Genomic DNA, 13,191 nt, shown 5'->3' with positions numbered 1-13,191 from the left:
CACGCAGCTTTGTTTAACAAGCATCACCCTTCCTTTCTTTTCAAATGCTTCCTCAGTCAATCAGCAGCTTATTCGATTCCTATTCTTATTAAACATCTGATATAGATGGTGGGAACAATGAAGCAGATTCTTCATCTGTAGGTTGCAATCCGTATGATTTCTTTTCTCGATCTCCTGCTTGTGTTTCACCTCGCACCTAAGCATCACGTTCCTAGGGACAGAGACATCTGCGCTCTAAGGCAATCATAGTACTACCAGCATGGTTACATCGTTCTGCGGGCAAGCTTCAACTTCAAAGTCACCTGATTTGGCACCAGCCAAAGGAGTAGGAACAGCAGCTGGGGAAGCACCATTACCATCCATGGGATGCTTTGTGAACAGCCCCCTCTGTTCAATACCGATACCTGTCAGATTCCATAGCTGATGAATCTCTTTCTTTTTCCCCTCTTTCCCCGTCACGCAAGACGCTTTTCTGGCACAAACCTAGTAGTTATTTGTCCTGCTGATCTTGGGTGAACTGATGACACTGATGCTCCAAGACCAAGAGTTTTCACAGCCAAAGCTATTGAAGCTGCTCCCTCCCATGAATCACAGCTTTCTGGACGCACTGCTTGAACACCATGGAGCAAGATAGAGAAAAAACTCCTATCCCAGTTGATCGAGCTGAACCCACCCACCGCCGGGCAGGTGCATCAGCCTCTTCTTTCTAGTTTCCGACAGGGCTACCCGCACTAGCCTCTGACCTCTACTCCAAAACCTGAACTTCACAGATCCGAAGCCTAAACCTTCACTACTTCCATCACTTCACAGAGCAGGTCTTGTTTTCAAACTTGCTTTCGGGTTAAGTGCAGAAAATCAATTCAATATTCCTGTCATTGAGGATCTATTAGATGAGCTACATGGTGCACAACTGTTTTCCAAACTTGATTTGAGATCAGGTTATCATCAGATAAGAATGAGAAGAGAAGACATTCATAAATTTTAGGACATATTTTTGTCATTATGAATACTTAGTGATGCCATTTGGACTCACTAATGCACCTGCTACCTTCCAATCTTTAATGAATCATGTTTTTGCTCCGGAAATACCTTTTGGTATTCTTTGATGATATTCTGATATATAGCAAGACCAAACAAGCTCATCTCAAGCATCTAAAGTTAGTCCTGGACATTCTAAGGTCATAAAAACTATATGCTAAGATTAGCAAATGCAGTTTTCCTGTCCCTCAAGTGGAGTATTTAGGGCATGTTATCTAAGGATAGGGTCTATCTACAGACCCCCACAAAATAGTTGCCATCAAAGAATGGCCAGCACCTAAGACTATCACTCAGTTGAGGAGTTTTCTTGGTATGGCTGCAGAAAAAGAAGATTTGTCAAGAATTATGGGATCAATTCTAGGCCACTTCATGACTGTCTAAAAAAAGATTCATTCCAGTGGTCAGATGCTCAAATTGAGGCCTTCACAACATTGAAGAATTGTCTGGTCACTGCCATTACCTACTTCTGCTTGGACTGACATCTCCCTGGATTTCTTTGAGGGTCTTCCCAAATCATTGGGCAAAGAAGTCATATTGTTGGTGGTGGACAGGTTCACTAAATATTCTTATTTCATTCCCCTTGCTCACCCTTATATAGTACAATCAGTCTCTCATGCTTTCATGGATAATGTTTTTAAGTGGAATGGATTGCCAAAGTCAATAGTCTCTGATAGAAACTGGATATTCACAAGTAACATGTGGCAGGCCTTCTTCAAAGCACTGCAAGTGAAATTGAGGTTTAGCTCTGCCTATCACCCACAATCAGATGGCCAGACGGAACGTGTGAATCAGCATGTGGAAAATTACTTGCGTTGCATGGTTTTTCAGCAACCAAGGAAGTGGGCTAGTTTGGATCAAGAAAATGCCACTTGGGAGGATGCCGACTTCATCAAAGGTCTCTTTCCGGAGTTCTATACAGCTCCTATTCGTGGTTGGTGCCCTAATTCCAACACTTGACAATGCTTTGGGGGAGGTATTGTCATATCTGAAGATTACTGTACCTAAATCTCGATTGAATTCAGAGTGCTGCCTTTACTTCATCTGCCGTGAATGGAGCCAAGAGGCTTGCGTTCATTTCTTCAGTTACTCGCCTGTTTACTTTCCCCAGTAGCCCAGGGTCGGGAGCTAGGACTTCTGAGGTGAACAGTCCCTCAAAGTAACCCTGTATCAGAGATGCTAACTGGTCATTACCTTCGATCCTGTTGCCGTTTGAGTCATTCAGAAACTTTATTATGTTCTTCTTTTTTCTCCGTTGCAAAATGATGTGATGAAAGAAGCTCGTATTTTGGTCTCCATGGCGGAGCCAATTAGCCCTTCCTCTTTGCAGCCATTAATCCAAGTGCAAACTCTCTCAATTAAGTGTTGGAAGCAATCGCTCCTATCCACTCCTACCAGGGAGGGGAGCCCCAAGTATTTGTCAGTGAGCGATTCAATGACAATATTCAGCAGGTTGCATACCTCTTGTCTGTCCCCCCTATCTGTCTAAGGGTCCTTGGTAAAACTCTCTTCATTGAAGGCAGTACGTGGGTATCCATCTTATCTACGGTCTGCGGGTTATCCACATGACCAAAACAAAGGGTACGAAAGCAGTGAAACTGATATATCTGTTGAAGGTGATCCCACCGGTCCTATTTATTAAGTTGCAATGGCGAGTATCTTTGGACCCCAAAGAGTTGTATAAGTTGGAAAATGGAGATTTGCCTGTGGCATTGGCCGTTGGGCAGCTAGCTATTGCATTTGAAGGCTCCACAAAAAGAACTCGTAGGTACTATTACGACAGGTGGCTTCGAATCTAGTTTGTTAGTCGTTTGCATCTCGGTTAACAAAAATAAGCTTGAATCCCTCCATTCGTAGATCAATCAGCTAAAGTTGTTAAAACAATGCCCCGGTAAAAAGGTAGCAGAAGGTCGTTCTTTCTTACTCGAAGTTGCACTCAGGTGCTGCCGTTTTAGAGCTAGGCGATATTCTCTGTGTAAACCAGTATCGTATCTGTTCGATATGGACCATTCTATAAGTATAGTCATTTCAGTCTTCCTCAAAGGATCTCTGATCTATTATGCAACCTTTTATTTGCAGGTCGTATAAATGAAATGATTGGAAAAATCATATAGAATTTGGAGGTGCGTAGTGTCTTACGGGGCTGGCTCACAATACAACAATTATCGCTACTGATTCCAGATAGAATGTTGATACCGGTGGAAAAGCACTTCTTTCTATGTATAGGGCAGTGAACTAAAAAAAAAGTGTCCTTTCTCGATACATAACATTGTATAAGTCAACCCAAGTCGCTTCTTCATCTCCGGGAATCCGGTAAGGTACTTTTGGAACACCAATGGGCATATTAGATTAATATTATTATATTATAGTAAGAAAACTACACTTTAATATATAAACATAAGAATGGAAGAGAAAGAAAGAACCTGAGAAGAGCTTAGTTGGAACTCTTTACCGGGATCATAGGGGCTATGCTCCCCTCTCTCTGTCTCAGTCCCAGCCAACGGCATAGCAACACCTACTCTTCCTTCTGATGCAGCCTTCCTGGATCCATAATTTGGCTTCCTCGTTTATTGATTGCTTGCAATCGCCACAACACCATTGAGTGAGCGTCATAGAATCCTCAAGGCGTGAAGTAGAAGTTCTTCGAACCTTGATTGTGTGTGTTCGTGCCCACTCCAATAGAGCATTTGGCCCTGTGAGCTTTGACTACGAAAGCTACCTATGTCAATCAGTATAGCCACTAGAGGGATTGGAACAGGTATATTCCTTCTCAGACAGTACTTTAAGACAAACACGGTTCACAAGGTGGATTTTCTATCTATTAGTTGACTACGGAGCTTCCTCATCCCGACCTATCTATATGTGAAAAGCTCTCCGCCAGAATCTTCGTAGTAGTAAGTCGTGGGTTACAAGCTGTCCCTTCCTCAAACCACCCCGCAATAGATATAGGGTTTACCAACCTCAGGCATGGACATAGACACCAGATCATTTTGATCGAGGACCCATTTTTGGAATAAAAAGGATAGAGACCAGACGTAGTCCAATCGGAAGGTCGTGCTTTAGAGAAAGACTTGTGTTCTATAGGAACAGCTGCCTATGTTCACCCGGCTGCCCTGCCTGTCGCAGAACCGCTGTGAAGCATCCATTCTATTCAATTAGAAATAGCATCTATAACTAGTAGTAGACGGTTGCTTCGAGGTCTCACAGGTCCTGCTTAAGCGAAAATGTAGTTGTGGAAGTAGTCTTGCCCACTTTGCCTTACGCTCATAGAGATCTATAAGTATCCCTCTTGTCTAAGTAGGTAAGTACGCTCGGCCCAGTACTAAACTTTAGCATTAAAGCCAGAGTCCTTCTTTTCATGAATGTTCAGGAAGAAGAGAATCCCTAAGTGAGAATTGAATGCCATCCCATTTCCTAAAGAAAGAGATTTCCAATATACGTGAATCACGAAAGAACCAATGCTGTAACTTGCTTCATCCGGCATTATAAGTAATCAATGAGATTTTCTTCCTCGAGAACAAAAAGCTACACGAGGAGAGCCTTGTTTACTGATATGTTACTAAAAGACCAGAGGTGATGGCCTCTGAATTGCAGGGTATGGAAAGTGGGTGTTAATCAACAAGATTATCTACATTTGCGGAAACCACTACTGGAATAAAGTTAGATCTTTATTTCATTTCAAGGAAAAGTTTCAGGGTTTAGCCACCACTCAGACAGTAGTGAAAAATCAAACTAACTCTAGGCGAAAGTGCACGGAGGATCTGTGATTCCTCCTACCTTATGAGCCCTTACGAAATGCCATTTTGAATGATGGACAAATCATGGGTGTCGGCGGTCTAGTCAGAGCATTTTGGAGCGCCTGAGCGGGCAAAGTAGGTTGACCCGTCCCGAGGGGGAGGGAACAAACGGGCAATTGAACACCATAGGGCACAAACGAATCGCCAGTAACGACCTGTATATATCAGGCAAGAGGTGCTACTCCGACCCGGAATCCTGCGTGATGGTTGGTCACCTTACCAATAATCTTCTTAATGTTGGAGAAAATGAGGATCATTGACTTAAATTGGAATTGATACCTAGACTACTTGGTTCTAGCTTGCCACCCCAGAAGGCAACGTATACACAAGTATAGACTATAGGTAACACTGTAGGGTACAGCCTTGGGTAGTCTTAGGGTTTTCCAAGATATGATATGATCGGGTTATTTATTAGAATTGGAAATAGCTAGACGAATAAGTAGGCTTTAAAAGGACGAATAAAGTAGGCCTTCTAACTCAAAGTACTCCAGCTTAAGGAAAGACATGCAACATTGGTGATCAACGTATGGAATTTCCGCTATTCCGTTCCGGGAAAACACTTGTTTTTTCACGTTTTTCCTTCGCTGTTCTTTCCTGGATTTTTTGTTGATGATTCTTCCCCTTAAAAAAAGCTTTTCCCTATAAAAAATATGTGGCCCTTTTCTTTCCCGAAAAGGCATTCATTGTTCGTTCTGTGCCAGGAACCAGATTTGAACTGGTGACACGAGGATTTTCAATCCTCTGCTCTACCAACTGAGCTATCCTGACTATTTATTGTGCATCATCCTAGTAGAGTACTTGTATCTATGTCAATTAAAGGGACTAAAAAAGAAAAAAGTATTCTCAAATTGGACTTAGTAAATATCAGGATAATGATATGGATTGTGAATGACTTACTTAATAATAGGGATTACTTGCCTATACTATAATATGTTCATTTGTATGAATGGGATAAGATCCAAAGAAGTCAGTTCGGATCCGTTTGTGAAAGAGTAGAATAAGAAAGATAGTGAATCTTGTTTGAACCATTAATGAAAAATAGAGGTTGGTACAATAGTTAGGAAGTAAAATGGGCTTTTTATTGGGGATAGAGGGACTTGACTTGAACCCTCACGATTTAGAAAGTCGACGGATTTTCCTCTTACTAGAAATTTCATTGTGGTCGGTAACGTTGGTGAATTAACAGAAACGGAAAGAGAGGGATTCGAACCCTCGGTAAACAAAAGCCTACATAGCAGTTCCAATGCTACGCCTTGAACCACTCGGCCATCTCTCCTACATAATCTTATTATTGACCAGAAACTGAGTGAATAGCGAGTTTTCGTATCACTAAAGTACAGGTACAACCGATCACAGGTTCCATAGGGAGTTTGACTTCCTTTCCAATTTCATATTTCTCAACAACAACTTCTCTCATCCCCACGGATCTATTCAAAATTCTGGAATCGTCCCATGTTTCTATTTCGATTGTATGGCGTGGCGTATACACGTTATGCAAACAGAACGTATGGTTACTTTACTCTATTTTCTCATGGCTTGTTAAACCTTTCTTTTTTCTTTTTGGATCATAACCAAATAAAAACTTCTCGAGTTATCAGAATCCATAGTCAAATTCAGTCCTTGGTTATTCAAGTTAGATGAAATAGTAATAGTTTGGCTCACATTGGTATACTACGAAATCCAATCTGATTCAAATATTGAATATCTCTCCTTGTCGGGACAATTTAAGCAGAATAAAATATCTATTATCGATTTTTTAGAATCGAATTAGTCTGTTTTTTTGCTATTTCGTACTGTATAATTCCTTTGTTTATGGGATCATTTTCCCCGAGGGTTTCCAATCAATGGGGGCATAGTATAGGTAGTTAGAGAGTGTAGGCTCCCCTAGCTTGAATTCTTTTTACCCATTCTTTGAGAGTGATAGGTTTGATTTTCCGTACCATAATAGAAGAGCTCAGAAGAAAGAACTAATTATATAAAAACACGACCATTCAAGCTAAAGATCAGAGGATCTGTAATAGGACTCTCATAGACTTGCCGAGAAATAGAAAATTTGGAATCGGCTTTTCTTTTGCGCTAAAAAAAACTTGAGGCCTTTTCCCTTATTATATGGCATATCCATACTTTAATAACCTAGTGCCTGATCGATTGAAAGCAATATTTACTATCAGATAGAGAGATGCTGATAGGAAAAAGGATGGTATTTACTTATTCTCAAGAATATATAGAAAGGGAAAAGCTTAATAGCCACTATTGATCCCCTGAACGGAGCACATGATTCGGGATCAGGTGCGATGTGAAGAGGTAGCCTAGCCTTTTATGAGAGTCAATTGGGAAGTGGAAAGGAAAAACCATTAGTTTAAGTTCCCGGCTTTAGTCCTCTGTGAAGTTTAGTCAACCATTTGAGTCAATTTGGAGTAAATAGTAAGACTTCGGATCGCACCATTCATAATGTTGCATCTCAATACTTGGCATCTTTTTCCCACTGCTGGCTCAGAAATTCGCCTTGGTTTCATCGGAATTCGTTTATTTCGTTCATTAATTCGTTCTGATAGCTACGCAGAGGTCTTTCCTTACGACTCCCGTGCTTAATACGAAAAGCGGTTCTTGTGTGAAAAGTGCCAACTGACTATCTCCTTATTTTCTGATTGTTCTTCCGATAGGAATATTCCCTTGATCAGCTAACCTGGCCCAAGCATAACAATAGTGCATTTCCCCTTGATGGTACGATTTACATATCTTCTACCTCTGCTACTTCTGTTCAGGAAGGTTAGTTTAGGCACTCCATCCCTGAGGGCTGCATCAGCTTATCTTTCTAGAAATCCCAGCTATAAGCTAGATCGGTATAAATAGGGCATTAAGCAGCAATAACAGAGATGGCATCCATGAGTTTTTTAATCCATCCTTTAGCATCACCTCACTCGGACAAGGTGTTTCCTTCCTTCGCAATACCCGGCCTGGGAAATGTAGCTATCCCAATAAGATATGAAAGCTAGGCCACACCTGAGCAAGGAACTTATACATAGAAGTAACAGTAAATGTGCAAGATTTGGACCACTGCCATTTCCTTAAACCATCAATCAACAAATTGAAATAGAGATATCGGTATCTTCCAATCTGCCACAAGGATCTAGTCGCCAGTATCTTTGCCTTCTTCCCAACTTATCCCAGCATTCCTTGTAAGCGTTGCTATCACTCTTTCTCCCTTTGGTGGCCTTGAGGCGTCTCGATCAATCGGTGTATCCACCACAGGACACACCTCCTTCTCTCAACCATCCGAACAAGAAGATTTTAGCACTAACCCTCCTGCAGCTTTCTTTCCGACCGAAGTACCGCTTTTCTTTGCACTACTTTCGAACCGTATCAGGAACAAGAGCTTATGCGTTGCTTTCTTTTCGCAGTACCCGCCCCCAGGGGTCATTACTTGATGAAGAGTGCTTCCCCTTTGAGCACCTTATCTTGGCCATCAATATAATTAATCCATCCTGCCTGTCTAGATATTGCTGTTAATACACAGGTTGATTGTATGACTATGGCATAGTGAGTTCTGGCTCCTAGCTGACATCCCGAATACAGCATCGAAGCGGGTCTATCTTATTCCGATGTAACGATTCCATTGAATATTGTGATAGCATCCTTGATTTCAGCTAGCTATTCTCAGTGATATGCTTGCTCCTCTTGGATTTCATTCCATGATAAGTATGTATTGGAAGTTGGAATGCCTAAAGTATGGGTGCATTAGGGTCCTCTTAAGCCTTGTTTCCTTCTTGATCTTCCCTTTCCGTTGCTATCACTCGCTCTAGCCTCTCCTGGCCAGAGCTCCCTCTATCAACAACACCCTCACGTGATTGATTCACTGGATAAGTATGGCTCATATAAGGTATCCTGATCATAGTAATTGTATCATATCTCCTTCTCCAATTGATCTTACCATCCCTCGAGTCCAAGTCTCGGGATGGCACTTATTAAGGTCCTGTTTCCCCCTGATAGGATCTTCCAGTTCTGGTATCCCTGAAGAGCATTTCCTAGTATGTATTTACTAACCTTAAACGATAGGAGCCGTATTTAGATAGATATCCTATAAATCTATTGATTTTCATTAGCTTGTAAATTCCTTGTGTGAAATAACTCAGAAATTCATTGTGCTAAACTTGTATCTATGCAGTACTGTTTAATGTGGAAGAAGTGTTTTTGTTACTAACAACATAGAAACCATGATACCAGTGCATAAGCATGAAAAACGCACTTTGTGATCAGATTGATCAAGGTTGTAGTCATTCGAATTTACTACTTCGTTAAATGATGGCTGTTTAAAGGTGTCTACCATAGTTTGTTTGGACAATGTCCTTAGTAATCAGGTATGTGACCTTCTTATAACCCACGACATCGGCATGATAGGTGTTAAATACATCCAGTGATGGTGGAGCTAAATCAGCAGGTTTTATATATGGATCCCAAGGTATATACTTATACCAGACAGTACAAAATAACCCTGCGTATACTAGAAAAGCAAAATAACCGTACACATACGACTTAGAATTCTCATCATAAAATGGTATTACTACTTCAACCAACTTGTTTATGATTTCACGTTTCAAAAGGGATTTCAAACCAAGACCGCTATGTGAGAATCGCTGAATAACGTCAAAAGTATCCCTTAAGTAAATATTATCGATAAAAAACAAACCTAGCGAATCATTTATTTCTTTAAACTTATCAAATATATACATTTATATTGTCGCCAGCCTACCTGAGCGTGGAACAAATATTTTATATATACATATTCCATAACTAGAGTTCCATAATTGTGAAACGTGGTATATGGTCGTACGCTAACTCCTATTTGAAAGTCGTGTGGCTCTCTAACAAACATGGAAAACAAACCTATCCTCGGCATCCAACTGTTATAAAAGAATGGAAGCACAATTGTTGTTGGACCTATAAACCCTATTATTTTGGCAATAAAACCATTTAGACCTCTTTGATCTAAATTGGTAAATGTTTTTCGATTTTTCACAAATCTATCAATAGGTGAATTCAAGTAGGAAGTCCAACCACTGTTGGAACTATCTCCACCGTTTGAACTACCACCACCCCATATAAAATGGTGGATTATACCATGATCGTCGTGCTTAGGTGCACTAGTTTTCACATTTGGATTTGTTCCATCATTAGTGGAACTAGAACCATCATTAGGGTTAGGGGAAGTAGAAGTAGATGCATCATTACTGCCACTAGATGCATCATTGTTGATAGGTTCTTTAGCTCCTTCCTCATCCGTTATATCTTTTTTCTTGGATTTCTTATTATTGTGGAGTTTTTTATCATCATCTTTTTCCCCGTCTCTATTGTATAACGAATTAAGTATCTTCTTAATGGATTGAAAGAATTTCTTCATGATAACAGTATTTTCTATTACTCTCTTATTGGTGGATTTCCTCCGCTTAATTTCGAAATTTACCCAGCCTTTTGAGTACTAGGATCTCCCCCTTATCCTAGCAGATCGGTACCCAGACCATATCCTTGGGCAGCTCGGATGTATCTATCTTTTCGTTCAGATCACATCATCTCGAGCGCGGAATCTTATTAGTGGATCAGAAGACTATGGTGACCCGTAGATCTTCAGATGTTGATTTGCAGAGCAGGGCCGGAATGCGGGGATTGCATTCTTCGAAAAGTATCATATCTTCTTTCCCTAGGGAGAAAGCAGAAACCAGAAACGAGTGGAGGTTCGATCTCTCACCCAAAGCAATTGGGGCTGGTGGAATCTTCCCCTATAGACTCCGAAAAATCATCGTGTACCTTTCCCCTATAGACTCCGAAAAAGCAGCGTGTACCTTTCCCTAAATCCTTCTCCCGTGCATGCTATTCTCGTGTTCCGTGATTAGAAAAGACCTGTTTCTTGTTTTCTTTGAGGTAATAAACGAGCTGTATCCCGCTTTGCCTATCTTGATGTGGAATCTATCGTTGAGCACCCATGAATGCAGGTAGAAGGTGTTTTTTCTTAACTCTTTCCAGGCCTCAGCTTGATTGGACTTCGTCAGCTCTTGTCGTTCAGCTTCCTCTCTCCTCTCTCATCTTGTCTCTCCGTAGACGGCGTTAAAAAGTAAACAGACTTAAAGCAAAGTAGGTTCGATCCTTGTGTTCTATTATATGAAGTAGAAGAAGAAAGAGCCGGGGGGATGGTCTTGGCACCCATGGGTTAATGGTGAAAGCGCTCAAGGAAATAGGGAATGGAATATTCAAATCGATCAGAAGTGCTATGCTTTATGTAATCAGGCTGAAGGCTAACATCTCGCGAGTAGGACGAGCTAGGATAAGAATTCCAATCAAAAAAGAAGTATGAATTGGGCCCAAAATCACTACTTTACTACCTATGTCGCGTGTCGTGCCACCTAGTACGATAGACTTTTTGCGGGAAAAGAGCAGGTTTTGCCCCAACTTGGACCCAGGGAAACCAAAGAAGAGCTAGTTTTGCCCTGTTTAGTTAGCGGTGGATGAGCTGATTTATTTTCACTCCTGTTTCAGAGATACAAAACAAAAGTAAAGTGTAGAACGCAATGTTTGAGCTCCAGGCTTTTACGATTCTTCCGATTGACTTCTCTTCTCTGCTCCTAGCTCCGAATGCCAGTATGTAGAGAAGTGATGGAAAGGGTTGTGCTCTTTCATTTGAGAAACTTCCAACCAAAATAGGAATGTTAGAACATAATATTTAGATAAAGGTCCCTTATGAATACTGTACTGAGTAAGATTCATTGAAGAAATGCTTCTCCGAAGCAATAAGTTTGTGGCACAAGCATAGTCTTCTGCTAACCTAGCCTTTCCCATCTTTCTATTAAAACGAATGTAGCTAACGTGAACTAAAAGCAAGCTCTTGTTCGAGGAAGTAGAAATTGTTAGTTGTTGCTATCTTGAACTGAGTTGTTCCTGTTGGTGCTAGGGTTGCCAAGGGAGTTGTAGTGAGATGCTGCTAATGCAGCTATTTCTGATGTCCGGACGATGCAGCGGAAGTGAAAAGAAAAAGATATGATGCTTAGACCGTTCAGACAGGGATGATGGATTTCTAGATATAGGGTTTATTTGAATGTCTGGCCAAATGCTTACTTTCGTTATGCTTGTCCTGCAAAGCTGGATCTATGGTTCGGTTTCTTTGAATGTCTGTTCCACCTCTGACCCGGCACTTACCTCTTTCTTGACTCGGTTTTTCGCAGGGGCATCGAATTCTTTGACAAAAGAAACGCCAGTTTCAAAAGGAATGGCACCGAAAGGTGTCAGATGATGATTGAACTGAACTATCTGAATCTGAAACCGCCGACCCAACTCGTGCTTTTTTGGACTCCGCTTTTGCAAGATCCTATGAGGCATCGAATTCTTTGGCAAGTCTCTTCTTGATAGTGTTGTACGCGTTTTATTCCTTCGCCCGACATGCTTTCGTGATAAAAGAATCATAGCAACATAGTGTGAGGTTCCATAGGTTGATGAGCCTGATCAGTCGTGTGAGCTATTTACTACAGCCGTCTTAGATGGCCCCAGGTATCCTCTTTGGCTTGATCTTTCCTTTGCTTCGATCGCCAACTTGCACTTCCTTATTCCACTATTGCGATATCTTTGTCCTGGACAAAGACCAAGAGCTGGTGCAGGTGAAAGAATAGCTTATGGGCCTGGAGTCAAAGGAGCTTTCATAGACATAGAAATCATAATAGAAAGAGCAGGCCTGCGAGCAGCGAGTGCCCTTTGTAAGTTGCGAGCCTGCCTTACCGCCCCCCCTTTCTTTTTTGAATTAGAAAGAAGGGGATGAATTAGAAAGAAAGAGATCAGGTTATTTATGATCGGAGAAAAGGAAGGGGCGTGGTTGATGTGTCACTGGGGAACCCGTAGGAAGGGGAGACGACCGGCCTCATTCACATCTGAAATCGCCAACATGAACACAAAAGAAATCGTCTGAATTTCGTATGGAAAGAAAAAAAGGAAACAAGTAAAAAAGCATGGTCCCCGGGGATAGGTACTTCGTCTGGCGCGGTATCATTGCTGAGCGATCGCTCGCTATCTGGAAATGGAGTGTTAGTTTCAAATAGAGATTGTGTGGGTGTGAAGTGTACTGAAGATCGAGGTTTTTCTTCTTACTAACTTTGTCAAAGAGGCTAAAAAAACAATAAATGACCAACGAAACTTCGAGTGAGTAGGATAAGGAGGAGTAGTCGGAGGATCTGAGAAGGGAATTAGAGAAAAAAGAGCAGCAACTCAGTAATAACACCTAGGCTTTTGAATTAACTCTGCCATTTGGAAGACGGAGGAAATGAAAGTAGAAGAAGTCATCGAAACTCGGAACCACATGTTCAATCTTTTTTTAGCATTTTCC

The 13,191-nt window shown here is 41.3% G+C and overlaps 2 non-coding genes across 2 annotated transcripts; both read right to left on the bottom strand.

The window, feature by feature from the left end:
* Window positions 1-5,527: 5,527 nt before the first annotated feature.
* On the bottom strand, window positions 5,528-5,600 carry TRNAF-GAA. The gene has a single exon. It is a non-coding gene; the product is annotated as a tRNA-Phe (tRNA).
* A 421-nt stretch (window positions 5,601-6,021) lies between these two features.
* Window positions 6,022-6,108, bottom strand: TRNAS-GGA. The gene has a single exon. It is a non-coding gene; the product is annotated as a tRNA-Ser (tRNA).
* Window positions 6,109-13,191: the final 7,083 nt, after the last annotated feature.

This window comes from Triticum urartu, unplaced genomic scaffold (genome assembly GCF_003073215.2).
Source record: "Triticum urartu cultivar G1812 unplaced genomic scaffold, Tu2.1 TuUngrouped_contig_7486, whole genome shotgun sequence".
In the NCBI taxonomy this organism is placed as follows: Eukaryota; Viridiplantae; Streptophyta; class Magnoliopsida; order Poales; family Poaceae; genus Triticum; species Triticum urartu.
The sequence above is the reverse complement of the archived record's forward strand: the minus strand, read 5'-3'. Positions and strand labels throughout refer to the sequence as shown.